General features: G+C 36.6%; 1 long non-coding RNA gene across 1 annotated transcript; it reads left to right on the top strand.

Annotated features, from left to right (window-relative positions):
• Window positions 1-3,018: 3,018 nt before the first annotated feature.
• Window positions 3,019-7,694, top strand: LOC113659466. The gene is made up of 4 exons (XR_007144477.1): window positions 3,019-4,071; window positions 4,175-5,455; window positions 5,545-6,640; window positions 6,736-7,694. It is a non-coding gene; the product is annotated as an uncharacterized LOC113659466 (long non-coding RNA).
• Window positions 7,695-8,760: the final 1,066 nt, after the last annotated feature.

Here is an 8,760-nt window from a genome sequence, read left to right on the forward strand (position 1 = left end):
TCTTTGTTTGCTTTTCATTCTGTCATTTTCATTTGGCGTTACATGCTGAACTTTTTTAGTTCGTCCTATTCAGAGTTTAGAAATTTGAAGTCAAACGCACTACTAACATTTTTTTGAGGTTATTGGAGAACCTGGAGAATCTCACACTCAGTCAGAACGTGCACAACTTGACACCGAGCGTAACCTGAACTTAGTCTTTCAAAACCAAGGACCCAGTTAACCTACACCAGGGTGGTGCTTCTCACTATTACTGTGTTTATTTTTAAATCTCCAATAAGTATCTCCTATATATAGAATATAATACAGTAAACTTTACTCACTCACTCATTTCTACCACTTATCCAAACTTCTCGGGTCACGGGGAGCCTGTTGTCGGGCATCGAGGCAGGATACACCCTGGACGGGTGCCAACCCATCGCAGGGCACACACACACACACACACACACACACACACACACACTCTCTCATTCACTCACGCAATCACACATTAGGGACAATTTTCCAGAGATGCCAATCAACCTACCATGCATGTCTTTGGACCGGGGGAGGAATCCGGAGTACCCGGAGGAAACCCCCGAGGCACGGGGAGAACATGCAAACTCCACACACACAAGGCGGAGGCGGGAATCAAACCCAGACCATGGAGGTGTGAGGCGAACATGCTGACCACTAAGCCACTGTGCCCCCCCAGTAAACTTTAAACATTCATAATGAAATATTAGAGCTGCTGTTGACAGACTAGCACATTTATGATCAGTCGGTTATTTGTGTAGTTTTTATTTGTGTCAGTTATTTTGTAGTGATTTTCCTACAAAATATACTTAGAATGTCATGAATATTTTTTACTGGTAATTTCAAGGATTTCACAGAATTAACTCTAATTATTAAATGCATGGAGCTCACTTTTGGGGTGTTGGGTGGTGTGGTGTGGGGTGGGGTGTCGTGGACGGGTAGCATTGATACCACTAGGGGGCTCTGTTCACATCTGAAACACTTTATATCTACTAAAGACTTTAAACATAAGAAATAAACAGTCTTTGACACTGTCTTCTATAATACCTCGTTCTAGATAAGGGCATCTGACAAATGCCATAAATGTGTATGTAAATGCAATATCTGTATTTGATTCTTTGATTCCTTGAATCTACTTTCTGACAGTTTGGTGGCCCTTTATCATGTGTAAGATATATACAATCAGAATTGTTTTATTCCCCAAACCAAATACTTTTTCATCTCTTGTATGAAAGCTCATACAGGTCCAACATAACAAACTGCTCTATAACCTTTTATTATATTAGTATTTCTCTATATAGTCGTTTATCTGTAACGTGTCATGTTTGCGTTGCGAGTAGTGTAGAAGCTAAAGATGTAGGCTGACATTTCCGACTGAGAAACACAACAGGAAACATAGATGGTGGTGATGATTGGGGTGTATTGTTTGTACCAGAATAAGTTCACAACCTGAATTTAACAAGAATTAAAGTTTAATTATTTATTAATTGTTATTTTTATTTAAAACTGCGAAGGTCAAGCAGTCAATAGACAGAATAGAAATCTGAGTATACTTAAGTCCGTGGTATATTTTTCATAGAGGTCTTGAATTCTAATAAAATCTTTATTGTTCACAAGCTAATGCTTTCTGACTTAATAGTATGAGTGGATAAAAGTGTGTATCTAAAGTGAATAAAACTTAATGTTGAAATCATCAAGTTTGCACCTTCTTTCTAGTTTTTTTTCCCTAGCAATGAGCTGAGGCATGCAGGAAGTCCCGCCTCTTAGCCATGTACCTTCAACATTCAAATGTCAGTATAACTTTTCTCTTATGCGTGTGGCTGCTTCCGAAATGGCTTTTTTACATGTGATTCTCTACTTTGTAACATTTACATGGCTTTTTACTAACTGTAAGATCATAATGTTGTCAATATAGCATTGTTGTGAGCTGTTTTATCAGTGATTTCCATTAAATTTATTTTATCACAGGTCAGCAGCTCATACAGGTCCAACAGGAACCAGAGGACCTGGTTCTTTCCCCTGGATCATCACTGAAGGTCTCTTGCTCTATAAAAGGGACAAGTAATCCAGACCTGTTCTGGTACCGCTGGAATGAAACCGCAGGGTTCATACTGGTATTCACCTCTCGAGGTGCTGGGATGATGGATCCAACCAGTTACGGCCAGTTTAAATCTAAAAGACCTAACGATCTTCAGATGATTCTGGAGTCTGATGGCGTGAATGAGTCTGACGGCTCTGCAGTGTGGTACTGTGCAGCCAGTCGCACAGTATCCCAGTGTCATCACAGAGCTGTACAAAAACTACAAGAATTGTTAATTGTTTCAAGTAATCAGATTTGTCAGCGTTTGTTCTTCTTAAAAAGTGACTTAACTAAAAAACACGACTGTGATGTATGTTTCTTGTTAGTGAGAAAGTGTAGGCTGAGGTTTCAGAGACAGAAATTCAACAGGAAGCAGACAAACACAAAGGAAAATTTCCATGATTTTTTGTTAGCTATGATATTTTGTGTTTCTAAGTTATATGAAAATTTAATTTTAGAGTTAAATCAATTACATTAATCGATCATCATTATTCAAGTACACTCTATATTTATTTTTAGGCAATGAATGTAATTTTTTTTTTTTTTAATAATATTATCCCTTGTTGAGAACTGTTGGAACAGTTCTGGGCAGTTTATGGGCAGTTTATGTCTAACAGACCTGAAGATCTTCAGATTATTCTGGAGTCTAATGGAGTGTCTTTGTTCTATGTAGCACCATGATAATGGAGAAACATTGTCTCATTTTACTGTTATTTCAACCATGTATAGCTGTTGCAGTACACAGTGAAATGAGACAATGTTTCTCCATTATCATGGTGCTACATAGAACAAAGACAGAGCTAAGACTTAGTAAATTAATCCTAGCCACATAAAGTGCATTTGTGCAACCTGGTGCAAACTGTGTGAGACAAAAGACACAAAGACAGTGAAGGACAAAAGACAGTGCAAACAAACAATACAAGACATTACACAAAATACAATATACAAAAGCAGCACAGAATGCTGTACTGTATGTTCTAAAGTGCATGTGCAGAAATACAACAATATATAATATAAAAGCTGCAGTTATATGATGTATTGTAAGGTATTGTGCAAAACAAGTAATCGACTGAGCAGCCAGTCACCACTGCATCCCTGTGCCATAACAGACCTGGACAAAAAACAAAAACAAAAAAAAAGAACATTAAGGTTGGGCTTCTTGTAATAGACAATTTTGTGTCCATTTAACATTGTCAAGATCACAGGGCCTTGATTGACTGAAGCATGACTGTAATTGATGTAGAGATCATAGCAGCAGATAATAATCTCTGACTAAAACTAAAACTAATCTCTTAGTCTGATGTTTGAGGGTAAGAGAGATTACAGGAAATTTAAACACTGAAACCGAAATTCTCATTTTATAACACAGATGGTGGTGTTGGTTTACTCACAGCTCATTTTTTTGTTCCAGTAACACTCGTTCTATCCTCCTATACATGTTTAATCATCAATCGGAAATGACTGATATAATATCTATGTAAAACATTATTTAAAAAGAAAAATACCAAAAAATAAGGTGTAGCAACTATTATTACTGCTACTACAGAAAAATAGTTTTTTTTTTTGAACATTTGAGAATATTTTACTTATGAAGATTTTCACAGAACCATCATACATGCTTCACCTGACCTTTGCAATGTATATGTAAATCTGGAAAAATGCTTTGGATTATCATCTCATAATGATCTAACAATGGCCTAGTGTTAATCTTGTGGCATATACAGTTTGCTCAGATCCTGATTTTCATGTTTTCTGTTCTAAAAAGATTTCAGAAACTCGAAAACATTCTGAGAAGAAATCTAGAGATTCAATCATCCACATGATACACACATTGTCCCACCCCATATCCAGTAACAACCCATCTCTGCACTTACAGTAACCTCTGCACTAACATACACTGATGCATGCTGCACTACACAACATGAGGTGTTTGAGTTTGAGTCTCTGTATTCTGACAGTACAATGGCTACTGACTTCATGTAAGCTTATAATGTGCCTTATTTTTTCAAATAAATTTTTTGCTTCTGATGCCTTTAATATATTTTGAAGCAAATTTCATATATTACATTTTCCCCATTTCAGGCGTGCAGGTCATACAAGTCCAGCAGGAACCAGAGAATCTGATTCTTTCCTATGGATCATCACTGAAAATTTCCTGCTCTATAACTGGTACTGATAACCCATATCTTTACTGGTATCACTGGAACGAGACAGCAGGGTTCACACTGGTTTTCACCTCTATTGCTACTGGTTTAATGGATCCAGACACCGTGGGCCAGTTTAAATCTTACAGATATAAAGATCTTCAGATCGTTCTGGGGTCTGATGGAGTGACTGAGATCGGCTCTGCAGTGTGGTACTGTGCAGCCAGACCCCACAGCATCCTAGTGCCATCACAGAGCTGTACAAAAACCACATCTTATCAAGACTGATGTTCTTTGCATATATTTCACAGTGTTAAGATCACAGAAAAATACTGTAAATGGATAAAGCACAAGTGTAATACATGTAGAACTTGAATTTTTCCCCAACATAACAATTTATATCACACAATCACATGACAGTTTTATTATTTATTAATACAAAATTATATTGTTTTGCAATAACATTATGAAAAGAAAAACCATAACCACATTTTTTTTTAAGAAAAAAAAAAGGAAAACATATAATCCACACACACTGTTTTAGTACTTTATATACAAACCTTAGAATAAATCGTTTTACTTTTCATTTTGCGGAGCAAGGTCCTTAACCATCAGTTGCATAAATGAGATAAATGTTAATTACTCTGCATACGGGTTTCTGCCAAAGCAAACATATCCTGTTCCAATGAACCACTTTGTTTCTTTGGCTTAGATTTAGGAATTAAGATTTCAAGATTTTATTTGACACATATATAGTTATATACAGTATACAACTTGCACTGAAATGATAACCTGACCTTCTCATCCTTAGTGCATTTTAAGTAACTGATAACTAATATTTAATATAATATTTGTTCGGACTGTGTGTATAACATTGTGTTCGGACTGTGCAGTCTTGTTATGTGTAGTAACAGGACAGTACAATATTTAAATGATAATGCAATGATCAAACCAGTTGGCCTAGATCTTTTCTTGGTAATCTTCAATGTTGTAAGCATGATTTTCATAAATGATTGTTCTAAGAAATTTCCGGAAACTCTGAATGTTATTTATGTATTTAGTTCTGCCCATGTGCAAGCGTAGGGTCCCACCCCATAGCCAGTAACAACCCATCTCTGCACTACTACCTACTCTAATGTACAGTATGCTGCACTATACAACATGAGCTGTTTGAGTTTGAATCTCTGTATTCTGACAGTACAATGGCTACTGATTCCAAGTAAGCTTATAATAATATTAATACTGTATTATTTAGAACATTTTCAAAACAACCTCAATCTTTCAAATAATAAATTTTTCCCACTGTAGATGTGCAGCTCATACTTGTCAATCAGGAACCCGAGAACATGATTCTTTACAAAGGTTCTTCACTGAAGATTTCTTGTGCAATAACTGGTACTGCTAACCCATATCTTTACTGGTACCACTGGAACGAGACAGCAGGATTCACACTGGTCTTCACCTCTGTAACTTCTGGCTCAGTGAATCCAGAAAGTCATGGTCAGTTTAAATCTAAAAGATCTGAACAGCTTAAGATCATTCTTGAGTCTGATGGAGTGAGTGAGATCGGCTCTGCAGTGTGGTACTGTGCAGCCAGTCCCCACAGCATCCCAATGTCATTATAAAGCTGTACAAAAACGACAACATCTCATTAAGCTTGGGTTTATGCACAAACATACAGTTTTGATACACTGTTCTATTCTGAGCACATAGTCATTTGAGCATGACGCAAATGTGTAGTCACATTTGATTAATTGAATAAATCTAATAGCTATTGCAGTCCGCATTTATCCCTCAAAATAATCTTTTATTTCTTTTTTGTCTATTAAATTTTCTTAAGGTTAGTTTTTCAAAAGTGTTCCCTAGGTTATAAATGGCATGACAAACATTTGACTAGCTCCTGCAATAAAACGATAAAGCGAATAATAAACAACATTTGCATTATTGTTTCTATCCAAGACTTTGTCAATTCCTAAACTAATATACTGCAAAATTGTTACTGTATTATATGAGCCTAAAGCTGAACCATTATTTGATTTTTGAGGAAAACAACAAGTCAAAGCAGTCCTTCAGATGAACTAAACACAAATAATATCTTTAAATCAGATGTGTGGAAAGCTAAATATGAAGTTTAGTGGCCTGGAGAGGTTTTTATTTTTCAGTAACTGATATCCTTGCTTCTAGAAACAACAGCATATTTAATGACCTGAGATAAACTTCAGCATATACATAATCGTCCAGCTGTGACATGACATGATCTAGCACAGAGCCCCTCCCTAGTGCTATGTAACAGTCTGTTTCGACATTGAGCACTAGTTACTACAACTGCTACTGCATGTTCTGCCAGTTATTATGATGCATTTAACTCTTTTTATTCTGATAGTACACTGGATTTCAAATATATGTAAGCTAGTAATGTGATTAACTCAGCATTAATTAAAACTTTTACAACAGCAATATTAAGAAATATATTAATATATATATTTTTTATAATCATAGGCATGCAGCTCGTACAGGTCAAACAGGACACAAGGGACCTGGTACTTTACAAAGGATCATCGCTAAAGGTCTCCTGTTCTGTAACCGGTATAAGTAGTCCAAACCTCTACTGGTACCACTGGAACAAAACAGCAGGGTTCACACTGGTCTTCACCTCTGTAGCTACTGGTTCAGTGAATCCAGAAAGTTATGGTCAGTTTAAATCTAAAAGACCTGAACAGCTTAAGATCATTCTGGAGTCGGATGAAGTGAGTGAGACAGGCTCTGCTGTGTGGTACTGTGCAGCCAGTCCCCACAGCATCCCAGAGTCTTCAGAGAGCTGTACAAAAACCACAGCTTTTCATTAAGATTAAGATTTGGATGAAGTTGTTAGACTTCAACATTAGGAAGTCAAACATAACACAAAATACTAATTTTGAGCAAAGATCGTTCTGGATAAAATTTTCCAAGTAACAATAATAAACTGTAATTCTATTATTTTTTCATATGATGTGAGTCACACTTACCGGGGCTCATCTAAGATGCAATCTTCCAAGACGAGAGCAATAAATGTGTTGTACTGTACCTTTGCAAATGTCAGTGAATTAAATAGCATTATCCTGTTATAAACACGTCCCTTTTCAATTTTCTAGGGTTTTAAGGAGGTTTTATTAAAGAAACACTATCTTTGTTAAAACTATATTATTCGGTGCCGAAACCAGGTTTGTGTGAATCTTGAGTAGTGCCTTGGATTCTTGTTTAACAATGGCCCAGTTTTAGTCTTCTGGCACATAGTGCAAGGCATTGTTCTGAAATGTCTTAATTTATCAGTCATACTGTGTCCTAATTTGGTTTCCAGGAACTCAGAAAGACCAAAAACTCTGTTATGTGATGTTTGCAATTCTCATCCTCTGGTGTTATGTCAGGGGGGAATGGTGGCTTAGTGGTTAGCATGTGTGCCTCACACCTCCAGGGTTGGGGGTTCGATTCCCGCCTCCACCTTGTGTGTGTGAAGTTTGCATGTTCTCCTCGTACCTCGGGGATTTCCTTCAGGTACTCCAGTTTCCTCCCCCGGTCCAAAGATATGCATGGTAGGTTGATTGGCATCTCTGGAAAATTGTCCATAGAGTGTCAGTGCGGTAGAAAGTGAATGAATGAATGAATGATGTTATGTCCTAAAGATGTTTTCAGGAATCGAGCAAACCTGAGGAGCGTAAAATAATTTGGGTGTGTGATTGATTGATTGAGATCAGTTCTGCACTATGTTCAATACTATGCAATTAGTCTCCACAGCACCCAAGTGTCATAACAGACGCTGTACTAAAAACACAATATCTCATTATTAGACTTGTCAAATATATAGTTTTGCATGTATTTTACATTATTTCTCATAACAGGACCTAAGCAGAGTGAAACACAACTATAACAATATAGTAGCATGTTTGCTTCAACAGTGAAGTGTCTATAAGTTTAGGGTGCGGGATTTAACAGGAAGTAAACAAACAATAAAACTGACATTTTAAAACTCAGTGAGTGAGATTAATCACACTTTTTGGCCATAAGTTCAAAAGTCAAAAGTCAAGCATAAAACTATTTTTATACAAAGCACTGAAAAAAATAGTCTATTTTTTTAAAACAATATCAAGATTTACTTTTTTTAGGATTCCAGGCCTAGTAATAGTAGCACACCAAATTAGTCTGAGTGATAATTTACATACACAAGTACCAACATGTGACACACATTATGCAAGCACAGCATCCCGTCCCATAAAAGGTAACAACCATCTTCACACAACGCTGATGTATGTAGCCTTACTCAACATGAGGTGTTTGATTGTGAGTCTCTGCTTTCTGACAGAACAATGGCTACTAACTTCATGTAAGCTTACAATGTTGTCAATACTACAGTATTTAGAACAGTTTCAAAAACAAATCTCAAATAATACTTTTCACAATTGCAGGTGTGCAGGTCATACAAGTCCACCAAGAGCCAGAGAACCTGATTCTTTCCCCTGGATCATCACTGAAGATTTCCTGCTCTATAAC

The sequence above is a fragment of the Tachysurus fulvidraco genome, chromosome 12, assembly GCF_022655615.1.
Source record: "Tachysurus fulvidraco isolate hzauxx_2018 chromosome 12, HZAU_PFXX_2.0, whole genome shotgun sequence".
In the NCBI taxonomy this organism is placed as follows: Eukaryota; Metazoa; Chordata; class Actinopteri; order Siluriformes; family Bagridae; genus Tachysurus; species Tachysurus fulvidraco.